This window comes from Chiloscyllium punctatum, chromosome 6 (genome assembly GCF_047496795.1).
Source record: "Chiloscyllium punctatum isolate Juve2018m chromosome 6, sChiPun1.3, whole genome shotgun sequence".
Taxonomy (NCBI): domain Eukaryota; kingdom Metazoa; phylum Chordata; class Chondrichthyes; order Orectolobiformes; family Hemiscylliidae; genus Chiloscyllium; species Chiloscyllium punctatum.
Window position 1 is genome coordinate 92,233,500 of NC_092744.1, and position 24,737 is coordinate 92,258,236.

A 24,737-nucleotide genomic window follows, 5' to 3' on the forward strand; every position below is an offset into this window, starting at 1 on the left:
GCGAAACAAAATGATATCAGGTATTCGAATCCCAGAATTGATCCCATGTGCTCCAGAAAACTGAAACAAAACTATGGAATTCAAACAGGGACGATGGAAACACCAGTTTTGGATTATGGGAATCAATGTTAACCATTTGTTAACAGGGCCAAGCGTGTCCAATATTCTTCAAAGGTATTATTTTGCATGGAAATGTTAAATCTTTGGACAGTAAGCAAGAAGTTGACTGTTCCTGTTAGCAACTGAGTTACATAACAGTTGTCATCTACTTTGAAAACGCTGGACAGGGAGCAAGAGGACAGACCATTCATCGTTCCCCTCCCCTCTGCTCCACAACAACTTATCTATCGATTCTCTTTGGTGTGAAAGTGAAGATACATCCTGTCAAATCATGCGCTGGCGTAAGATCCCTGGCAGTCCCCCCGAAGCAAAGGTTACATTCAAATTGCTCTGCACTCTTTACGATTGGTATGTTCCAATCAAAATTAATTTTAAAGTGTCTTAAATTTACTTTTCCAATTCGTGCAATGTGGCAGTTTAAAACTGACATGAATTTTGTAAGAACGTCCAATCGGTGGAATAAAGAGCATCAAATTCAAAACTCGTGCTCTATCCTTGACATAAAATGGACATTGTTGGTTTTTGTCACAGAGGGATTCAGGATGGATAAGATACTTGGCGGAATCCTGCAATGAGTGACTTTACTCTGTCTCTGACCCAGGGTGTATCTGAGCAGGGAACATTAACTGCACAAGACACTCGTCCTGGACCTGTTAATAATCCACTTTAACTACACAGATGGAATGTAAGTCAGAGTGGGAAACAATTAATTCAATATTTAACTCACAACTGGAGGAAAAAAAAACTTTTATTACTTCTGTTGAATTATTAAATGCAACTTTGAGATTTTTATTGACATGAATTAACAGTGTCAATCAGTGCAAGTGAAATGTTTACGAAACTCGGCTGTTCTGTTGATGATCTTCAATGGAATCGCTTCATGTCCCACCACACAGGAGTAAGAAGCACTGCTGGCCCACTCCTTCGCTGTAATGGATAACAGGCTGTACATGAAGAAGGAGGTGTTGTCACTCTCCGCCATCACCTCGGTGTTCTTTTAGTTACTAGGATTCACCGGCTTGTCATTGTTTGTCCACTTGACGAAGATCTCTCGCGGGAGAAACCTCTCACTAAACAGGTGAGGGAGAGAAACCTCTGAGCAGAGATTTCTTCTGTTGGTGGCGGGAGGACCGACACTGATGGGTCCATCGGATTAATCACTGCAGAATATTTGAGACAAATGTATATCAAATTTAAAAATCAAGAATCAATATCACAATTTCACTAAATATTAATATACAACATTTTTAATTTGGGATTTATTCACTTCCGTTTTCTAAAGGAGCAGAATTGTACACATCTGTTCAGTAAAACAAAGTAAAGTTTAATGTGAAAGTTGCCTCCATGTTTCCAGCCCACAACAAGGGCATTCTGTCCAATTGTCATTGCTCAATGGTGACGTCACAAACCAGGTTTCTTCCCACCTTATCTGACTTAATCAGAATACAATATCCTTTGGTCCATCTTCTTGTTAATCAGCTACTTAGCTCTCCTGCCTTCAGAAGCATCATTAATGCTCCTAACGGTGTTTGTTCTTTACCAATCAAAGCCTGCCATTGATGGAACTGGATCTGGATTACACAAGGGATCCTTTGAGTTTTAATTTCACCGCTCACCTTTCTCCTTGTGGATGGAGTCTCTCAGCAGAGTCGGTAGATTCTGATGGTACACCACACATTCAAATGTAACGCAACACAGCCAGGTTTCAGTAGCAATGTCTAATTCGCTGATCACGCTGTCGGATTCTGTCCAGGCTGGTCAGCAATCTCTGATTTAAGAGGCTTCTTTTCTTGTGTCCAGGTAACATTAAATCCATAAGGAAGATTGGACACAACGCAGGTTAACCTCACCGTCGTCTCCAGTAAGACTTGTTCTACTGGCCGTGGGAGGATTTTAACGGTGTTCGTGCGGCACTCGGTATCTTCTATGAATCAAAAATCAAAGTCAATGAAAAATGCCTCTTTATGATACAAACATCCAATCTTCAGATTACTTCTTCACAGGGTGAAGACACCACCTTCAAAATGGCAACTCCAACTATTGCTGAAACGATGCCTACTATTGTTGATGTATTTTGATTTGTGAAACATTTGTGATTACCTATGACATACCCTTTGTAATTATTCCGAAAGAACAGTGGCTTTGTAACAAGTGAAACCTGTGAAAAAAGTAAAATAATCGAAGATACCATCATGTAACCCACGGAATTACCTTTCTTCCAGAGTTTATCTCTCACTTAACACCATCTATTGATGCTTATGACAAGAGTAATCTGAACGTAATGAGTTAATTTCCACGTTCATAACGCTTAGGTGCAAATGCTGCTGGTCATGCTTCCTGCCAAATCACATCCCAAATTTTCGACAAATTATAATAAATGATAATTATTCTCTTTGCAGAGTTCTAAAGTGTTACAGGAGCGGTGAACAACCATAGAAATTCTGTTCATTATATTTGAAGTGATCGAAAATACTTCGCGTTATTGGTGTGATGTCATCCTCTAATTGTTCCTCGTGAGCTGAGTTTGGAGTGGATCTGAAAACAAGACACTGAGTGCAGCATTGGATAACAAGAAGGACATCCATCTCCTTAAGACTTTCCATCCACTCAGTTAGTTCATGACTGGTCTGTACTTTCACTTTATTTACCAAGCTACATTTTTAAATTTCTTCATAGAACAGGGGAGAAAAACGCTAGCAAAAGCGTCTTAAATTAATCTACAAATGCGTTGGAAATGTGCACTAGTTTTATAGACATCCACTACTCACTATGTAAACATCGCCACCCCAAACCAGAAAAATCAGCCTGTCTCGAGTTCCTAGTTCATTCATCCCTATTGTATCATTCTTATCAGAATTTATTCTCCTGCTGCATCCACTAATTACAGAGAGCATCTTAAAGAAGCTCAGTGAGATCATATTTATCCCAGTTAATCAAATGTGATACCCACTTCTTCTGTGGTCTGATCCCATAAATGAAGTTAAAGAGTTCTGTACAAGATAAAAATTGATGTCGTACAATGTCCAAGGCCAACAGTTCATTCCTGAGCAGGGAATGAAGCATTGAACGCATTTTGATTTATTTTAAAGTGAGGATCACTGCATATTTTAACCACGTCATTTTGAGACCACAACATCATAAGATCGAGGATCAGAATAAGGCTGGTCGGACAATCCTGCATTTAGATCAGAATGGATCTGGAAAAGCACAGCCGGTCGGGCAGCATCCGACGAGCAGGAAAATCGACATTTCGGGCTAAAGCCATTCTCCTGCCTTCTCCCCATACTAAACAAGATCCCTTCTATCTCGGGTTTGAATATGCACAATGGTCTGGCCTCCACAGCCCTCTGCAGCAACATGTTCCGCAGACTCATCACTCTCTGGTTGAAGAAATTCCTCACCATCTCAGTTCTAAACGATGCCCCTTTGACCATGAGACCGTGCCCTTGGGTCCTAGTCTCACCTACCAGTCAAAACATCTATTCAACGTTCACTCGACCTCAGTCTCTCAGTATTTTCTGTGTTCAATCAGATATCTCTCCGATAGCCCCCCTCCACACCCAAACTTATCCTTGAAGCGGCTACCAGGCAAGGATTCAGCACTCTGAATGCCGATCTAGGCACGGTGAGGCAACAAACTATTTAACAAAGCTCACTGTCTATATATCTGTCTTCAACAGAGAGGAAACATGCTTTTTCTGACTTGCCAAAATGTTGAATTATGAGCATTGCTAACGTATCACTCAAACTGAAATATGTAAACAGGCATATTGGGAAATGAGAAGCTGTACCGCGCTGTTTACTAAGCCTGATAAATTAATGTGTTTGATTCACATCAGAGTTCAGAGTGATTTGTAGCTCTCTCAGTACGTGTCTCTAACCCTGGAGTGCGGTGATGTTTTTACTTTGAGTGTTCTCTCCGTAAGTGACCTGGCAGGTATAGACTGTGCTGTTGAACCATTCACCATAAGGGAGCATCAGCCGACTCGTCACTGAGGAGTTCGGTGCCTCAAACACGGGAGACGTGAAGAAGCAAGAATCCATTTTACTGTGTGGCCATTTTTCAACCAACTCACTGAGTTTGGCTTTGGATGGAAATCGATGATTGAACAGTCAACAGTTGAAAACATGCTGCTTGCGATTTCTTCACTGGAGCTCACAGTTAGGAGAAGAGTTGGTTGGAGAATATCTGGACCTTTAGGAAACACATCACATAAATTATCTGACGAATTTCATAACAAATACAATCAGTTCTCATATACCAATGTTTCTTGTGGCTAATGGATACAAGAATCATAATTATGCAGAGTGCTGGAAAAGCTGGGAATCACACAGAAAGATCAGCAGGACAATGTGAAAGGCTAAAATTATAGGACAGAGCAAGGGAGTCAAGGAGGCATAGAAACTATCGGCCAGTTAAATCAGAAGGGAGATAGCAACGTTGGATGGTATTCGTTTTAATGACAGAGTCTGATGAACAAGGCAGATGAATTACCGGCATGAATGAGGAAATGATGCGGTTGCTATCACGGAGACATATTGAGGGTGGGGCAGGAGTGACTATTCAATATTCCAGGATTTAGTGCCTTCAGACAAGACAGGGAAAGATGGAAAAGGATGGGGGCCGGGGTGTGCGGTACAGAATGTTGCTTCTGTCACAATTCTGACAAGGGTATTTTTGGCTGTAAAGAGAAATGAAATCATGGATACCTCTTCGAACAAAGGCAAATCGACAGTACTTCAAAACCAAAATACGGCAAACATAACTACTGGGAGAGCACAATAGACCTTACTGTAGGTCCAAAAGACAAAGTTCAAATATATGGGCAAATTTCAGACAATCGTAAATTAAATAGGGGAATGAGAACACAGGTTTTTAACTTCCTCAGCGTCGGCTTGGATATTCATTTTTGACAAACGTTCAGAGGGAGCAGAATTCTGGACATGCCCCCAGGAGAATATTTTAACAAAGTATATGTTAAATACAGAGAATTTTTATCCAGACCTTGCAAGAGAGGGGTGAACCTGGACTTAACTTCAGGGAATGAAGTCCACATAGTGGGTAAAACATCGATGCGCAGTGCAGACAGTGATTATAAATCTGTTGGATTCCAGATTGTTCTGGAAAGTGATTGAAATTGGCCCAAAGTTCTGAATGGGGAAGGACAATGTTAATAAGATCAGATAATGATTTGAAGAATGGACCGGAAGCTGGCACTTAGTGGGAAACCTAAATCATAGCAGTGTGACACATTTAAGAAAGAAATAAGAAAAACACAGGGAGGTCATTTCCAAGGAAGCCACTGCGTGGGACCAAGAATGTAGCGGGCTCTGGACCCAAGGGCATGGAGGGTGAGATAAAGAGAAACAAGGGAGTCTTCTGTTCTATACTTAAATCTCAAAACAAGAAACTATTCTGGAGTAGAAAACGTGCAAGGGGGAGTTTGAAAGAAAGAGGTATTAGGAGAGCAAAGGGGACCAAGAGAAAATAATAGCAGTCGAAATAAAGGAAAATACTTTTAAAAGTTACAGGCTCCTCTGGAGTGGAGCCAGAGGTTTAGGTTGTGGTCGAAACGAATGCGTTGTGTCAGTGTTCACTAGTAAGAGGGACAATGTGGGGTCAGAAATCATAGAGGATTGTTGTGATGTACTTTCAGAAATTAGGGCACATGATGTGATGTTCTGTGTTGTGTTGCTGGATGAAAAGTGGTGATATTTCCAGGGCAGATGAAATGTATACCAAGCTGTTGAGTGATGGAATGGTTGAAATAGTTGGGACGCTGACAAAATTTAGACTTACTGTGTGGCCAAAGCAGTTGTGCCAAGTGAATATAGATCAGCCAACATTGCACTGTTATGCAGGACGAAAGAAGGGATAACCAATGAAAACACAGATCTGTCAATCTAGTCTCAGTGGTAAGGAAACTATTGGAACTATTGAGAAACGGAATTAGTCTTCATTGGAAGATCAATCAACAATTTCCAGCACGGTTTTATTAAGAAGGCATTTATAACAATTTGATGGTAGTTTTCAGAGAGATAACTCGATGTCCACATGATAGCAATAATCAGAGCCAATGGGATACGAATTAATTTGACAGATTGGATCTAGAACTGGCTGAGTGGTAGGAGCAGGCGATAATGGTCATAGGGTGTCTACGTGAATGTAAATCTATTTCCCGTGGTGTTCTGCAGGGATTGGTGTTGATTTCCTTGCTGTTTCTCTTATATACAAATGATTGAGCCTCAAATGTATGAGGGTTAAACAGTAAATTCACAGATGAAAGGAAACTTGTCATGTTGGTAAGTCATGAGCATAACAGCTTTAGATTGCAGGAGGATATACAAGGATTTGTTACATGTGAAGAGACGTTGCAAATGGAAATCATTCTGGACAAATGTAAGTCCATTATATTCGGCAGAAGAAACTGTGAGGTAGTATGTTTTGAATAGTGGAACCCTGGAAAGGACTGAGGATCTTTGGTGTACGTACCCACCAATCCCCTATAGTACTGTGTCGTCAGGATGAAGAGGCTGATAAGGGGGCGAAGGTATTTGCTTTTATTATCTGAGACATTGATAAGGAAGAGTAGGGAGATGATACTGGAACTGAATAAAACTCAGGTTAGGCCGTACCATACTGAAGCATTGTGTGCATGTTATTGAATGACCTAAAGTGTTATACATTGGGTGCTGTTTGCTCTCCTGGTGATTTGTGCTGTTTCAGTGACAATGTTTATAAGAAAATCTAAGGTAGGGATCATGCATAGTGCTGGGTCCTCTACTTTTTGTCATTTACATAAATTATTCGGATGCGAGCATAAGAAGGACAGTTAACAAGTTTGCAGATGACATGAAAATTGGAGGTGAAGTGGAGAGGGATAAGGGTTACCTCTGATTACAACAGGACCTTGACCAGATGGGCAAATGCTGAGAAATGGCAGATGGAGTTGAATTCAGATAAATGTGAGGTGCTGCATTTTGGGAAAGCAAATCTTAGCAGGACTTTATACACTTAATGGTAAGGTCCTAGGGAGTATTGCTGAACAAAGAGACCTTGGAGTGCAGGTTCATAGCTCCTTGAATGTTGAGTTGCAGATAGGTAGGATAGTGAAGAAGGCATTTCGAATGCTTTCCATTTTTGGTCAGAGTATTGAGTACAGGAGTTGGGAGGTCATGTTGCGGCTGTACAGGACATTGGTGAGGCCACTGTTGGAATATTGCGTGCAATTCTGTTCTCTTTCCTATCGGAAAGATGTGGTGAAACTTGAAAGGGCTCAGAAAAGATTTTCGTGGATGTTGCCAGGATTGGAGGATTTGAGCTTTAGGGAGAGGCTGAACAGGCTGGGGCTCTTTTCCCTTTACCGTCGGAGGCTGAGGGGTAACCTTATAGAGGTTTACAAAATTATGAGGGGCATGGTTAGGGTAAATAGGCAAAGTATTTTCCCTGGGGTCGGAGAGTCCAGAACTAGAGGGCATAGGGATAGGGTGAGAGGGGAAAGATATAAAAGAGACCTACTGGGCAACTTTTTCACAGGGTAGTACGTGTATGGAATGAGCTGCCAGAGGAACTGGTGGAGGCTGGTACAATTGCAACATTCAAGAAACATTTGGATGGGTATATGAATAGGATGCATTTGGAGGGATATGGGCAGGGTGCTCGTTGGTGAGACTAGGTTGGATTGGGATAACTGGTCGACATGGACAGGTAGGACCAAAGGGTCTGTTTCCACGCTGTTCATCTCTATGACTTTATGAATATCATTACACTGAAGGCAGCATTAATGAGATTTGCCAGGATTTGGCCTGGGTTGGAGTGTTTTAGTTATGAAACTAGACTAGATAGACAGGGGTCTTCCTTGGAGCAGAAGAGAATTAGGGAGAAGATTATCATAATGTCTGGCATTATTTTAAGCATAGACAGGGTAAACTGTACAAATCCTTTCCCTTTAATGGACAGATCAATGCCTCAGGAACACGGGGTGAAGGCAAGACCAGGAGTTTTGAGCAGATCTCGGGGGAAAACAAAATCAAACAGAGGATGCTGTGAGTCTGGAGCTCAGTGCCTATAAGTCATGTAGAGACTGAACCCCTCATAATAATTATGGAGAACTTAGATGCATCCTTGCAAAGGCAAGTCACACAAGGCAATGGATCAAGTACTGGCACATGAGACTGGAATAGTTACGTGGCTGTTATTGATATGTGTGGACTGGATGGACCAAAGGGCCTTTTTTCTGTGCTGTATACGTTGATTCTGTGAAAACTGTTATAAATAATACCTTATTCATGTTAATCACAGATTATCTGTTTATCTCAGTTCCCACAACACTTACCCAGACATGACATTTCTTTGCTCTTTTGTGACCCGCTGTGTTGAACCTCACAGTAGATTTTGCTGGGGCAATCTACCGCTGACTCGGGCAGGGTTAACTGGCTGCTCAGGGTGTCGGTTCCCTTCTTGTTTCTCACTGATGGGTAAGTCTTCAATCCAGTCCTGATCAGCTCCACACCTTTCTTCCAAGTTACCTTGGTGACATCAGTGGAATAGTCCACCACCAAACAACCAAAGATCTCAGAACTGGTGTTGTGCTCCTGACAGGAGGAGACCAGGCCATAAAGCTTGGGGGGAGACGGTGTCTCTACAATAGAATGACCAATTGAGCATGTTAGTTGCTGTTAAATTGACCTTATCAGTTATTCAAATGTATCCTCAGCTGTAAACGATTGCCAGTACGCTCCTGCTGAAGTCTACAGCATAACTGGAGTTTGTTTTTATTTCCAACTAGTTGCTGATCATGATCATTGGTTTCACTCTTTAGAAACATGCCCTCGACCTTGACCATTGCCACATAATTTAGGAAGAAGAACATCCTCTCCTACCCCAGTAACTCTTTGAAGATCTCACCAACTGACACTTTCATTGGATTGCAAGTGAAGAGCAGAGAGTTTTCACAAAATACAAACCAAGGAAATGCAAATTCGTTGAAATTCTACAGTGTGTGCAAACAGGCCATTTGGCCCAACAAGTCCACACCCACCCTCTGAAAAGTAAAGCATCCAGACCCATTCCCCTTACGTCTTACTCTACATTTAACCCTGACTAATGCTCCTAACCTCCCAATCCCTGGACACAACATTTGCAATTCCCCCAGCTTGCACATCTTAGGACTGTGGAAGGAAACGCACACAGTCATGGGGAGAGAGTGCCAACTCCACACAGAACATCACCTGAGGCTGGAATGGAACCCGAGTCCCTAGCACTGTGAGGTAGCAATGCTAACCACTGAACCAGCGTGCCGTTCCACGAGGTACCGTGCTGCTGGAAATACCCAACAGCTGGCAGTACCCCCGGAGAGAAAGCAGAGAGAATCATAGAACATAGAACATTACAGCGCAGGACAGACCTTTCGGCCCTCGATGTCGCGCTGCCATGTCATACTAATCTGAAGCCCATCCCACCTACACTATTCCATGTACTTCCATATGCTTGTCCAATGACGACTTAAATGTACTTAATCTTGGCGAATCTACTACCGTTGCAGGCAAAGCGTTCCATACTCTTACTACGCAATGAGTAAAGAAACTAGCTCTGACATCTGTCTGATACCTATCTCCCCTTACCTTTAAGTTGTGTCCCCTCGTGTTTGCCGTCCCCATACTTGGAAATCAGTTCCAGTGAGCTTTCCTCACTTATGTTCTCTCTGGGAGGAAGGTCACTGCAGCAGCAGCACAGGCAGGAGCTAAGCACTGGAACTGGGAGGATGGCTCTCATGGCTGAACTCATGCCAATTGTCAGGAAGTTGAAACATCTAATTTACAATTACCTGAATTGTGGAGGCCTCTGAAAAATGGAGGACCATTAAGGTTCAGAGGCTTTAGAGTGTTACAGTTGAGTATTTAAGTAAATATGATTTTAGAAATGAACAAGTAAACTTTAACTTTAATAACTATCAATCTAACTCGCAGTTCACCACCAAACCTCATGTCTCAGACTAACCACTGCGCTTACTCTGTCTAGACCTAAATTTCCACTCACATTGACAAACCCTACCCTGCTTTACACCCATTCATGCCCGGAACACACAACCCCTATCACATGAAACACATCCAAGGCAATCCATATTGGTAATGTCGCTGAGCAAAGAGATCTCGGTGTTCATGGACACAGATCCCTAAAAGTTGCCAGCCAGTTTGATAGGGTTGTTAAGAAGGCATACTTTGTGTTGGCTTTCCTCGATAGAGGGTCTGAGTTTCAGAACCAGGAGGTTAGGCTGCAGCTGTACAAAACCCTGGTGTGGCCGCACTTGGAGTATTGTGCACTGTTCTGGTCACCACATTATAGCGAGAATGTGGAAGCTTTGGAAGAGTTCAGAGGAGGTTTACCAGGATGCTGCTTGGTATGGCGGGAATGTTTTATGAGGAAAGGATGAGGGACTTTAGGCTGTTTTTGGTTGAGAGAAAAGGTTGAAAAGTGACTTAATTGAGACATAAAAGATAAACAGAGGGTGGACAGTGAAAGTCTTTTTCCTTGGATAGTGATGGCTAGCAGGAGAGGACACAGATGACAGATGTCAGAGGTTGTTTCTTTACTCAGAGAGTAGTAGGGGCATGGAACGCACTGCCTGCAACGATAGTACACTCGCCAACTTTAAGGGCATTTAAAAGGTCATTGGATAAACATATGGATGAAAATACAATAGTGTAGGATAGATAGGCTTCAGATTGGTTCCACAGGTCGGCGCAACATCGAGGGCTGAATGGCCTATACTGCACTGTAATGTTCTATGTTCTATATTCCAGATGGACATATGATCTGAATTCCTTTCACACATTTCCACTACTGTCACCCTGTACCTGCTCCATGGCGAATCTGGCACGGACTGGACGCGGCACCATCATTTCCACAACCTCTGAAAACAGCCCACTACCCAAGGCATGACCTCAGTCCTTGGTCACTGACGTCTCATCTTACTCAAGTCAACCTGTGCACATTGCAACCTCGCTCCTTTCGAATCTGTCCTTTACCAACTACCATTTGCCAGACTCCGAGCTTTGCATTTTGACAACACGTCCACCTGTCACTTCATTACAGTGATCTTCCACCCCAAAATATCCTGGCACTCTGCCCACCTCTACACTGGAAAAGACAGTCCTCCTGCATTTCAGCTCAAACTACCCCTCACCTACCAAGCACAATTTGACCAAGTTATTCTGGACCATTACCATTTACCTTGATGCCAACTTGCCAGACAGGTTGCATGCAAGCTTACCCAGCAGCCACTCAACACCTCATTGCCTACCAGCCCAAACTCTCCCACATTCCCAATCTATCCCCTCACTTGCTCACCACCTTCCAACTTTGAGCGTACTCCACCATAAAGTCAGTGCGTCATAAAGTCATACAGCACAGAAACAGTTCCTTTGGTCCAGCTCATCCAAGCTGACCAGAGTTCCCAAATTAAACTAATTCCACTTGCCTGCCTTTGGCCCATATCCATGCAGACCTATCCAGTTCCTGTAGCTGTTCAAATGTCTTCTAAATGTTGGATCTATCTCTGCATTTACCCCTTCCTCTGGCAGTTCATTCCAATGTTTTGGACAGTTACAACATGAAGCCCTAACTCCTGCACTCAGTGCTCTGACCAATGAAGGTACGTGTGCCAAACACCTTCAACACACGAGCTACTTACAACGCTTTCAAGAATCTGAGTCTGAACCCTCAGGGCCCTGTGTTCAATATCACTACCCTGTACCCTACCATTAACTCTGTCAGTTGTGACTTGATCTGTCTTCTCAAAAAGCAATGTGTTGTATTCATTTCAATTAAACTCCATCTGCCACTCCTCAGCCCATTGGCCCAGCTGATCAAGATCTAATTGAACGTTTAGATGACTTTCACTGCTAATTATACCACCAATGTTGGCGTTACGTGCAAACTTACAAACCATGCCCCATTCAATGTTTTCTTGGCTGTCAACCAATATTGTATCCTGTTTGCCTTTCTCCCACACATCTGTAGCATTTTTTAAGGATTGAAGCAATCCTTCTTGAAATCATTTAAGCTTTTGTCTTCAATCAATTTCTGTGGTGGAGAATTCCAAAGGTTCACCATTCTTTTGTTGAATAGTAAACAATCAGGTTCACTGCTATCAGTGTGTTGGGAAGACTGGTGAGCAGCAAGATTAATGATGATCCCATGAGTGGAATAGCCTTCTAGAGGGGCCGAGGTGCATTCTTTATCTTCCATTTTGCATGCTGACATGTCCGTTCGGCAGCATGTTCCAAAAGTGTGATCTTTGTGGATAAGGGCGGGCATGCATGTAAATGCATAACCTGAAAGCTTTTCTCCAAATCAGACTTCAACTTGACTCTCAACTATTTCTCTGCCCGATTCCTCTTCCTCAATCACAGTCATGGGACTCACTTCCTAACAGCGCTGTGAATGTGCTACGACCACACAAACTTCAGCAATTCAAATAGACTGATGATAACTGGTTTCTCAATGCGATATAAAAATTCGGACACTTCCACACCTGTCTAGAGAATCAAATACCACTGGAAGAATTGAAAATTATTTGAGGCACTTATGTGTCTACACAAGATGACATGGTTTTCTTCTGTGTAATTTGACTGTGTTTTCACTGAATGAAGTGTGCTATTTCTTAATCATATAATGGGAATGAAGCTTCCCTCATTTTTAGCAAGGCAAGCACATAGTATATTTCTTTATTCCAGGGAAGTATAGTGTTAAATTAATGGAATATGATGATTGGGATGTTTCAATTGGAAATTGTCAGAGATTTAAAACTTACTTTCGTGAGCAATTAATTCCAGCCTCAATGTGTCACTTTAAATACTCACAGAAAGGTATTTCAGAAATGGTGTCTCCCTTTGTTCTGGGCAGTAGAATCAGTAAATCTGGGATAGGTTTTGCTTGCTAATCAAAGGTGATAAAGAGTTTACCCAAAAGGAGGCCTGTGGCTTTAGCTCACAGATGCACCATGATCTAAGTAAAAGTGGTGGAACAGCTCGAGGGGCTGAGTGCCCTCCTCTTGCTCCTACCTTCCTATTATTGTGCCATTCAATAAACTAGCACTGGCCGTGAATACATTTCATTAAAACATTTCTACAAATTAATTGTTTCACAATTTCTTTCAAAAAAACTTCTGTTGATTATTTGGAACGGGATCATTGACATTCTCTATTTGAGTGATCAAAATAAGTTCCACCCAATTACAGAAGCCATTGCATTCTTGAGTGTGTTGTTACTTCATAATAGTTCCTTGTGAAACAACAGCTCGAGATCAGGGCGCTCAAATTTAATGATTCTCTGATACTGAATATCTCAGAACGTTCGCAATTTGTTCAAATGCATCTTCTCTCTGAAAAACGTGTTTCATCGAACAGAACGTTTTTCAATTAAACGACAAACATTGAATGCTTTGAAAACCAAAATAAAGACAGAAATTTCTGAAGAAACTCAGCAGGTCTGGCAGCTCCTGTGGAGAGAAAGCAAGGTTAACCTTGTGGGCAGCACGGTGGCACAGTGATTAGCACTGCTGCCTCACAGCGGCAGAGACCCGGGTTCAATTCCCGCCTCAGGCGACTCTCTGTGTGGAGTTTGCACATTCTCCCCGTGTCTGCGTGGGTTTCCTCCGGGTGCTCCGGTTTCCTCCCACAGTCCAAAGATGTGCAGGCCAGGTGAATTGGCCATGCTAAATTGCCCATAGTGTTAGGTAAGGGGTAGATGTAGGGGTATGGGTGGGTTGCGCTTCGGCGGGGCGGTGTGGACTTGTTGGGCCGAAGGGCCTGTTTCCACACTGTAAGTAATCTAATCTAATCTAAACCTTTCGGATCCAGAGACCGCCCCCAAATTGCTTTCATGTTTTTGGCACAAGAGCTCACACCTGCTGAGTTAGGCAGTGATTACGTTTGCTTGACTCCTGTTGGAAAAGGATTCTTAGCAGAGCTACTGGATGGTCTGAGATAGCAATTGAAGACCAACTGGAGAGCTAGCACCATCTGCTGCAAGTGTTGGATTCAGCGGAAACCCCACCATACTGAACAATCAAATTCAGCTACAGCACTGGCTTAATATAAATTAAAACAGCCTCGGCATAATCTCATCAAACCAAAAGAGAAAATGCTGGAAAATCTCAGTAGATCTGGCAGCATATGTAAGGAGATAAAAGTGCTGACGTTTCGAGTCGAACTGGATGGGTGAAGCAGAGGCAAAATGGAAAACAGGGGAGAAGGGTAGCAAAGGGGAATAGGAGAGAAAAAAATGATGAGAGAGTCGGGAGCGAGAGAAAGAGCCACAGAAAATGGGTGAGATACTAAATGAATATTTTGCATCAGCATTTACTGTGGAAAAGGATATGGAAGATATAGACTGTAGGGAAATAGATGGTGACATGTTGCAAAATGTCCAGATTACAGAGGAGGAAGTGCTGGTTGTCTTGAAACGGTTAAAGGTGGATAAATCCCCAGGACCTGATCAGGTGCACCCGAGAACTCTTTGGGAAGTTAGAGAAGTGATTGTGGGGCCTGTTGCTGAGATGTTTGTATCATCGATTGTCACAGGTAAGGTGCCGGAAGACTGGAGGTTGGCAAACGTGGTGCCACCGTTTAAGAAGGGTGGTAAGTACAAGCCAGGGATTCCCTCCAACAATTGCCCACCACCGAGGTCAGGCTCACGTAGACCAGTGAGCCTGAACTCTGTGGTGGGCAAGTTGTTGGAGGGAATCCTGAGGGACAGGATGTACATGTTTTTGGAAAGACGAGGACTGATTCGGTATATTCAACATGGCATTGTGCGTGGGAAATCATGTCTCACAAACTTGATTAAGTTTTTTGAAGAAGTAACAAAGAAGATTGATGAGGGCAGCGCAGTAGATGTGATCTATATGGACTTCAGTAAGGCGTTCGACAAGGTTTCCCTTGGGTGACTGATTAGCAAGGTTCGATCTCACGGAATACAGGGAGAACCAGCCATTTGGATACAGAACTGGCTCAAAGGTAGAAGACAGAGGGTGGTGGTGGAGCGTTGTTTTTCAGACTGTGACCAGTGGAGTGCCACAATGATCGGTGCTGGGCCCTCTACTTTTTGTCATTTGCATAAATGATTTGGATGCGAGCATAAGAGGTACAGTTAGTAAGTTTGCAGATGACACCAAAATTGGAGGTGTAGTGGACAGCGAAGAGGGTTACCTCAGGATCTGGAACAGATGGGCCAATGGGCTGAGAAGTGGCAGATGGAATTTTATTCAGATAAATGTGAGGTGTTGCATTTTGGGAAAGCAAATCTTAGCAGAACTTATACACATAATGGTGAGGTTCTAGGGAGTGTTGCTGAATAAAGAGATCTTGGAGTGCAGGATCATAGCTCCTTGAAAATGGAGTACAGGTAGAGAGGATAATGAAGAAGGCGTTTGGTATGCTTTCCTTTATTGGTCAGAGTATTGAGTACAGGAGTTGGGAAGTCAGGTTGCGGCTGTATTGGACATTGGTGAGGCCACTGTTGGAATATTGCGTGCAATTCTGATCTCCTTCCTATCGGAAGGATGTTGTGAAACTTGAAAGGGTTCGGGAAAGATTTATAAGGATGTTGTCAGGGTTGGAGGATCTGAGCTCCAGGGAGAGGCTGAACAGGCTGGGGCTGTTTACCCCGGAGTGTCGGAGGCTGAGAGGTGACTTTATCGAGGTTTACAAAATTATGAGGGGCATGGATAGGTTGAATAGGCAAAGTGTTTTCCCTGGGATTGGGGAATCGAGGACTAGAGGGCATAGGTTTAGTGTGAGATGGGAAAGATATAAAAGAGACCTACGGAGCAAACTTTTCACACAGAGGGTTTTACGTATATGGAATGAGCTGCCAGAGGATGTGGTGGAGGCTGGTATAATTGCAACATTTAAGAGGCATTTGGAATGGTATATGAATAGGAATGATTTGGAGGGATATGGGCCAGGTGCTGGCAGGTGGAACTTGATTGGGTTGGGATATCTGGTCGGCATAGACGGGTAGGACCGAAGGGTCTGTTTCCATGCTTTACCTCTCTATGACTCTATGACTCCATGACTCTTAATAAGAGGTACAGAACAGTGAAACATAAAATAAAAAAACGATAAATAAAATAAATGAAATAAAATTACGGAGCAGAATGAACACAAAGGAGTCGAAATGGGATAACCACCTGAAGTTGTTGAATTCAATTTTGAGACCAGCAGGCTGTAACATGCCTGGTCGGAAGATGAGAAGCTGTTCCTCCAGTTTGCGTTGAGCTTCACTGGAATATTGCTGCAGGCCAAGGACAGACATGTGGGCATGGGAGCAGGATTGTGTGTTGAAGTGGCAAGCCACGGGAAGGTCCGGGACCTGATTGCTTACAGATCGAAGGTCCTCAGCAAAGTGATCACCAAGGCGGTGTTCTGTCTCTCCGATAGGTTTTTCACTCAGCGAGTCATAAGTTCATGGAATGCCCTGCCAGTAGCAGTAGTGGACTCTCCCTCTTTATGGGTATTTAAGCGGGCATTGGATAGGTATATGGAGGATAGTGGGTGAGTGTAGGTTAGGTGGGCTTTGATCGGCGCAACATCGAGGGCTGAAGGGCCTGTACTGCGCTGTATTCTTCTATGTTCTATGTTCTATGATATAGAGGAGACCTCATTGGAGCAACAAATGCAATAGACCAAATTGAAAGAGGTGCAAGTAAAATGTTGCGTAATCTGAAATGAGTGTTTGGGGCCTTGGATGGTGAGCATGGAAGAGGTAAAGGGGCAGGTGTTGCACCTTCTGCGATTGCATGGGAAAGTGCTGTGTGTGATGGGAGAGCTGCTAGGTATGATGGAGGAGTGGAATAGGTTGTCCCGGAGGGAACGATCCCAGCGGAATGCAGACAGGGGGAGGGAAGGGAAGATGTGTTTAGTGGTGGCATCGTGTTGGAGTTGGCGAAAATGGCAAAGGATTATTCTTTGCATGTGAAGGCTGGTGGTTGCGAAAGGTGAGAACAACGGGGATCCTAACCTTGTTCTGGGAGGGGAGGGGGTGAGGGTCCTGGAGTGGGAGATGGACCACACACTGTCGAGAGCCCTGTCAACAACTTCAGGTGGGAACTCACGGTTGGAGAAGAAGGAGAACTTATTAAGAGCATCACTTTGGAATGTGGCATCATCAGAACAAATGCGATGGAGGCGAAGGAGCTGAGAGAAAGGGATAGAGTCCTTATAGGACGTAGGGTGAGAAGAGTTGTAGATCAGATAGCTGTGGGAGTCAGTGGGCTTGTAATGGATATTAGTAGATAGACTATTGCCAGAAATGGAGACAGAAAGATCAAGGAAAGGGAGGCAAGTGTTGGAGATGGACCAGGTGAAGGTGTTGGAGAGATGGAAACTGGAAGAGAAATCTATGAATTTTTCCACGTCAGGAAGAGTGCATGAAGCTGCACCGAAATAGTCATTGATGTACCGATCAAGCAGTTGTGGGAGGGGAACCGGGTCGGCCAGGGACAAGAAATGGCAGGCATAGCTCGGACCCAAACGGGTACCCATTGCTACACCTTTGGTTTGGCGAAAATGGGATGAGTTGAAGGAGAAGTTGTTGAGAGAGAGAACAAATTCAGCCAGGCGGAGGTGATTGGTGGTGGATGGAAATGGTTCGGGCCTCTTTTCGATAAAGATGCGAAGGGCTTTCAAGCCAACTTGGTGTGGGATGGAGATGTAAAGAGATTGCACATCCATGGTGAATAGAAGGTGGTTAGGGCCTGCGAATTGAAAGTTGTCAATGTGTCGCAGGGCATCAGAGGAATTCCAGGTATAAGTGGGGAGGGAGTGAACCAGAGGAGTAATGATGGAGTCAAGGTAGAAGGAAATATGTTCAGTGGGGCAGGAGAATGCTGACACAATGTGCCTGGCGGGACAATCCTCCTTGTGGATTTTGGGGAGTCGATAGAAACGGGCTGCCCGGGGTTGGGACACTATGAGGTTAGAAGCTGTGGGGGGAGGCATCTGGAGGAAATGAGGTCAGTCACGGTGTTGGAGACAGTGATGCTCAGTGGTGTGGTCATGCTCCAGGGGGAGGTCGGAGGAGGAATCTGAGGGTTGGCGCTCAGTCTCTGCGAGGTAGAGGTCAGTACACCAGACGACAACAGCAACCTCTTTGTCAGCAGGTTTGATGACAAGGTTGGGATTGGACCTAATGGAGCGAAGGGCAAAATGTTCGGAAGGAGAGAGGTTGGAATGGGTAAGAGGGGCAGAGAAATAGTGGTGGCTAATGTCCCGTCAACAATTGTCCATGAAAAGGTCGAGGGCAGGAAATTGTCCTGGCGGGGGTGTCCAATTAGACATGGAATATTGGAGGCATGTGAAAGGATCTGTGGAGCGGGGGGTGGACTCTTGCCCAAAGAAGTGAGCACGAAAGCGAAGGCGACGGAAGAAGAGCTCAGATCATGTCAAGCTTTGACAAAGGGTCAGTTATACTCGAAATGTCAGCTCTTTTTTCTCCTTACAGATGCTGCAAAACCTGCTGAGGTTTTCTCTTTTGGATTCAGTTTCCAGCATTGGCAGAAATTTGCTTTTATCCATAATCTCAACAAATGTGCTTGGAAAACAATTCATTCCGGATTAATTATAAGTGATATTGTTCGAACAGCAAGTCAAAAGCTGAGATTTCTTTGAGGATTTACTCCATTAATACCAACTAGCAATGCCCTAAAGGTTGTGAACAAATATTGATTTGGAAAAAGCTGCTAACCGCCAAAGTTCTGCTTAATATTAAGTCAGGACAGTGATTGAATAGATTTCACAGTCCTCTGAGGGGAATTCCAAAAAAGAAACAACTGAATCTGCTTTTCCCCCCAAATTAACCTGATAAAAGATGGTGTTCCATACCTCTCTAATAGGTTGTAAGTGAACACAGTCAGGGACACGACCACAACAACACAACAGACCTGAACACAATGAGATCGACAATAAATTGGAGAACAAAGCCCACCTGTTTGACAGTGCATAAACCATGTTAATTATCACCTTCCAACAACCAGGGGTTGTTCCAGAATGTTTACACAATGAAAGTGGCATTGCTACAATTATCCAAGAATACTTTGACAGCAGCTCTGAACTCGATGGGAACTGCAGAGGAATAAAACTAGGAATTGTATTGTTATAAATTCATTGTCACTGGATTTCAACCTGAAACTCCCTTCCTCTTAGCCCTGTGAATGTTGCTGCACCAGATGGTTTACTTAGTTTGAAATAGATTAAAATGTTTTTAAGTATATTATGACCGTTGCCAGTGACATTAAAGGTTAACGATAGGTTTTCAACTAATAAGATGCAAAATAATTTCTGATTATATGTTATGCCACTAAACATATCCCAGATAACTGAGGCACAAAGAAAATATGTAGCACATTTCCCTCTGCCTCACTCAAATATTCATTGTTGCCAACAACCAATTTCAAAACTCTTTGCAATCTGCCTTTTTTTCCTGAAGTGTTGGTTCTGATTGAAACAATTTAGTCAGGGCTCCTCATCAAATATTACATTTCTGGCGGAAAAAAAGTGGTTTTGAAGCGCAAGATAAAATGGAACTGTCTGAGATTCAGATATCCGATATGGACAATTTACAAATGGTCAGGACTAGTTGACAAGTTAGTCGGAGATAGCACTGAAACAAACAGTCTTAATCCCAGCAGATACATCTGCTCAATTCCTCACGTCAAATATATTCATTACAATTTTATATTCATCAGAGATACTAACCAGAGGATTAATGTGAACGAGAATGTGTTCACAAAGAACATAGATAACGATTGAGTCAATAAACTTAATAAGCCATTGTAATTAACAAAATTATTGAGGTGGGATATATCGCCAATTAAAGCACAACTCCGCAGGAAATGGATTATTCTCCAAATTATTTTTACATATTTTAAAAACATTTCTTAAACTGTGGAGTTTTGCATGCACTGCACAAAGCTAATACTGCATTCCAATGCACTTATGTTGAAGGAATGAGGGCAAGGTCATTTTCTTTTTAGCTGCTTTATAATGTACGAAAATGTTTTAAAAAGGTATGTATTGAAAACATGCTTCTGTCTGGAGTGCCCACTTTAGGTGATGTATAAATAGATGTGGGCAGTACGCTGGCTTAGTGGTGAGCACTGCTGCCTCATAGCGCCAGGTACCCGGGCTCGGTTTCAGCCTCAGGCGACTGTCTGTGTGGAGTTGTGGCATTTACGCATTCTCCCCATGTCTGTGTGGGTTTCCTCCCACAATCCAAAGATGTGCACGTCAGGTGAATTGGTCATGCTATATTGTCCACAGTGTTAGGTGCATTAGTCACCTTATGGGTCTGAGTGGGTTATTCTTCAGAGGATCGTTGTGGACTTGTTGGGCCAAATGGCCCGTTTCCATATTGAGGGAATTTAAATAAATGATCGTCACACTTAACTCATGTGAGCATTGCTTTATTGCAATAAATCAGTCAAATATATTAAATAAAATAAATATTACTCTATTTTCAGTGTTTGAATGAACCATGTGCTCTATTATCCTCTCGTTCATGCCTTCTGCAAACTTGTGAACTCTGCATATATCAGAATGCATAGATATAAAAGGCATTCTCTATGTTCACAGCAAGTGTATTCGCTTGGTTTTAGAGTAGATTTCATTCAGCATGAAAACAGGCAATTTGTCCCAACAATTACACACCGAACATCCGAACAGGAATTAGCCCGCGCAGACACACTCTCCCATACTATTTATTTACCCCTGACTAATGCACCCTAACCTATACATCCCTGAACACTATTTAGTATGGCTAATTCACCAAACTTGCACATCTTTGGATGGTGGGACAAAACAGGACCACACAGAGGACACACACACAGACATGCAGAGAATGTGGAAATCTCCATACAGACAGTCAACCAAGAGTAAAATCGAACCTGGGTCCCTGGCGCTGTGAGGCAGTACTGCTAACCACTAACCTACCATTTATGCGTCCTTGATCACATAAATCACGATCGCAGTTGTTCCCGGAAGAATGATATTTTATTGTAAAATGTAACTATTTAAAATGCATGGATTGGGAACACTTAAAAGCATGGTGCAGACTGATTCATTCAGTTAATGTTTTATTTTTTCCTGCAAATCCAGTTTAATCAGGGACATAAATTTAATTCACTCAAGTTACTTCAAAGCAGTGAAATTGATCTGTTCTTCATCGAATCGAGCAGAATTTCCAAACGGTCTTTGCCAATGATCTTTTCCAGCCATAAAACTTGAGTGTACTGTACAGCGGAATTGAAAGGTGTTTTCTTGATCAATTATAACTTGGCATTTTTTTCTCAAGAGTAAGAACTATTAGAACACTATACTTTTGAAATTCTATTTATATTTCTCGATGACTGATAAACTGTTTAAAGACAGACCTTGAGATTGAACCAGATAGTTGGGTTTAGATTAGGTTACATTACTGATAGTGTGGAAACAGGCCCTTCAGTCCAACAAGTCCACACCGACCCTTCTAAGATCAACCCACCCACACCCATTCACCGACAGCTGACAGTATGGGCAATTTAGCACTGCCAATTCACCTAACCTGCACATTTTTTGACTGTGGGAGGGAACCCACGCTGACATGGGGAGAATGTGCAAACTCCACACAGGCAGTCAACCAAGAGTGAAATCGAACCTGGGTCCCTGGCGCTGTGAGGCAGTACTGCTAACCACTAACCTACCATTTATGCGTCCTTGATCACATAAATCACTATCGCAGTTGTTCCCGGAAGAATGATATTTTATTGTAAAATGTAACTATTTAAAATGCCTGAGGCGGGAATTGAACCTGGGTCTCTGGTACTGTGAAGTAGCAGTGCGAATCACTGTCCAACAGTGCTGCCCACGGTTCTGAATTTTGATTCTAATGAGTGGATTAGTTTAATCATTAATTATTACTTCTAAGTATAAAATGTACCCGAAGGTATCTGTTTTCCCTTCATTTCCAAAACCTTTGCAATTTGACTTTCACATAATATTAGTCTTTATGAAATTTCAACTCGCATGCTGATTGCATTGAATAAGGAAACTGGAGCGATTCACTGTCGCCAACCATGTAAATAGTACAAAAACAATGTAGGAACCAGAAACAATTTCCCAAATATAACAAAACTTAATGTTACCCAAGCATATTCCCTCCTGAAAAGTGCAAAGATCACCAAATGACAACACTGAGGAACACCAATGTGTTTGCAGCAGAACTAGCTCTGCAAACATTTTCAACAGAACCAAGAACATGATGTATCCTCACAAAAAAAACAAATTGAAATTTAACAAAACTGCTCAATATTAATCAGGGGTAAATGTTGGGGAACGGGTCTGGGTGTGTTGCTCTTCGGCGGTTAGGTGAATTGACCATGCTAAATTGCCCACAGTGTTAAGTGTATTAATCAGGAGTAAATGTAGGCGAATGGGTCCGGGGGTGTTGTTCTTCGGCAGGTTCATGTGGACTTGTTGAGCTGAAGGGCCTGTTTCCACACTGTAGGTAATCTATTCTAATCTAATTTAATCTAATCTACTCTAAACGAAAGATTTAAGTGAATAAATAACAAGTCATAACAGCAGCCTTGTTTGTGAGGGGACTTACTTAACGACACTTAAAGCTTTCCAGCAGCAGTTCAGTTTACCTCCGCCCTGTAAACATTTTCTCATTATGTCATTCTTATGCAGTGCACAGTAGAGCAATTGAAGGCATATCATGATGAACCACTTTAAGGTCAAAACAAAATTAGTTCACTGGATAAATATTGCCACATTATAATTTTATGTTATAGTAAGTTTAGTTTCAATTACAAATCTGATCAATTCTGCAGTTTTAGATTTTAGTCCCAAATTTTATTTTCAATGAGGCTACTCAAAACAAACTTTTACTTAGTTTACAATTAGAACTGAGATTTTTTTTTAAATCCAATGCACGAAAAAGAATTTTTTTTCATCTCACACACTTCTGTGTTTCTGCCTTAAGTTGGTTTTCAGACAGTTACAAATGGATATAATGTTTTCAATCAAGCAGAAAACAATTGCCGTACAAGTTTAACAATGCAGAAATGATTCAGGAAAAAAACAAATAACTTCAAAAATATTGGTAATTAAAAGTAATCCAGAGAGTCCATCTCCTCACCAGAAAGAAAACACCAATTACAGAAAGCATGAAAACGCAGATCAATTCCACAATCTGAATACAATCCAAGCAACTCAGTATAACAGAATCAAGGAAAATAAAATCAGGATCCAATCCACTCAAAACAACAGATTTAAATGAAAGATAATCAAAACCCAAACAATTCGATTCAACAGAATCAAATAAAATAAGTTCAAAAGCCAATCAGCTTAATTCAACAAAACCAACTAAACACAAAGTCAGAAACAATCAAGTCAGTTCAACCGCATCCTTGAAAACAAAAGCAGAATCCACTCAATGGAACAGAATCAAATAAATCAATCAACAGAATGAAATATAGCACCGCAAGAAAATTTTATAAAACAGTTTTAACTTGCTTGTCATCAATAAAATTAACAAAATAAATGACAAAATACAATCATGGTAAGAACATTATGTATATAGGAATATACTCAAGAAATCAATAATGATATTTTAGCATATTTTAATCATGTTTGCTAATATTTTGAATATCTTTAAATTCTTAGCATTTGTTGTCAATAATGAGACTCACAGTCGGTGTGTCACTGAAATTAAACATTATTTATACCTTCCTGATAAAGAGACCTTAAGTGTTCCATGTAACCCAGCCACACAGAATGCCCATCTGATCAAAAAAAGAGAAACACAGAGAATCTGACTCTATCAGCACCATTTTTACTATTTGCTGAACCTTAATTGAAGCCGATAATCAGCTTGATCAAAAATCAATCCGAACCAAATCAAACTCAGCTCAGAATCTGATTTTCATTTAATTAAGGAATTATTCCCATGAATAGAACGTTAACAAAAAAAAGTTACTCAGAAATTTCAAGGGTTTTACCTGAAGTCACTGTCACCATGGTCCCTTGGCCCCAGTAATCAAAATAGCCACTCCACTGCATTGCACAGGAATAGATGGCAGTGTCTTTGATCTTCAGGTTCCCCATGTCCAAAGTGAAAATGTTTTTTGATGTGTCTTTGGACGCATAAATCGCTGGTGCATAGTTATTGCTGGATGAAGTATAGTAGTAAACTAGCCACTCCAGACCCTGTCCGGGAACCTGTCGGACCCAGTGCATGTAGCTGCTGCTCAGATCGAACCCGCTGGTTTTACATGTCAGTTTCAGGCTGCCTGCGGGACGGCCAGTCTCTGCCTCTGGCTGAGTCAAAACAACCTCCGACTGGACACCTTTAAAAAGAAAACAAATAAGCCATGAGCATTAACGCTGATGAAATGATGGCTGAGTCTTTTACATTCCTGCGGTCGACTAACATTGAGACAGTAACAAAGAGAGACTTGAACAAAAAACACTCACATGATAAGAAAGTCAGTAACAAACTGAGAAAAAGTGTCGACACAATCATTCTGATAAATTGTGTGAAACGGTTCTGTCAAGATCTTTCTGAACAATGC

At 42.2% G+C, this 24,737-nt stretch overlaps 1 pseudogene; it reads right to left on the reverse strand.

Annotated features, from left to right (window-relative positions):
• Positions 1-909: 909 nt before the first annotated feature.
• On the reverse strand, positions 910-24,737 carry LOC140478533 (Ig heavy chain C region-like; annotated as a pseudogene).